Source organism: Wasmannia auropunctata, unplaced genomic scaffold (assembly GCF_000956235.1).
Source record: "Wasmannia auropunctata unplaced genomic scaffold, wasmannia.A_1.0 LD336103.1, whole genome shotgun sequence".
Classification (NCBI taxonomy): domain Eukaryota; kingdom Metazoa; phylum Arthropoda; class Insecta; order Hymenoptera; family Formicidae; genus Wasmannia; species Wasmannia auropunctata.
This window is the reverse complement of record NW_012026787.1, coordinates 1,676,292-1,677,047: the sequence shown is the minus strand read 5'-3', so window position 1 is coordinate 1,677,047 and position 756 is coordinate 1,676,292.

Sequence of the window (756 nt, the reverse complement as noted above, 5' to 3'; positions counted from 1 at the left end):
TGACTTCTGTATAGCTTCATGAGAAAGACGGAATTTCCATTTTGATGGACCACGTACAGTTCCAAATAAACGCTTATTTTAATAAATTTTCATTAATTTTAATGCATACGTTATCACTAACTGACACAGATCAGATTATTATTTAGTTAATTCTTTTTTTTACATAACGTACGTGTCACTTCAACATTTCACACTCGATTTACATACTCGATTCACATACGAATAATTCACTGGAAATCACAAAAAATCAACTAATGCATCTATCTGTTACGTACTTTACAATCACTGTCGATTAATTATCTATTCATTGAAACATCACACGAAGAAACACACGGCGATTTATTAATACACGACCCGTTCACTCAAGAATAGCAAGCAGTCGACTGACTTTAATACCGAATTTATTAATTAATAATTATCAGTGTCGATTAATTATTCGTATCGATTAATTATTTTTCGACTAAAAAAATCACTCGAAAAAAGAAACACACGACGCGTGCACTCGATGATAGCAAGCAGTCGATTGACTTTAATACCGAATTTATTAGTTAATGATTATCAATTCCGTGTCTATTAATTATACGTCGACTGAAAAATCACTCGAAGAAAGAAACACTTTACTAACACACGACGATTTACTGACACACGAGACGTTCACTCACATGTTCGCGTTTCGACAATGATACAAACATAACCATAAACCAATAAATTCAGTCGACTACTTACTATCGTCGGGTGAACGTCTCGTGTGTCAGT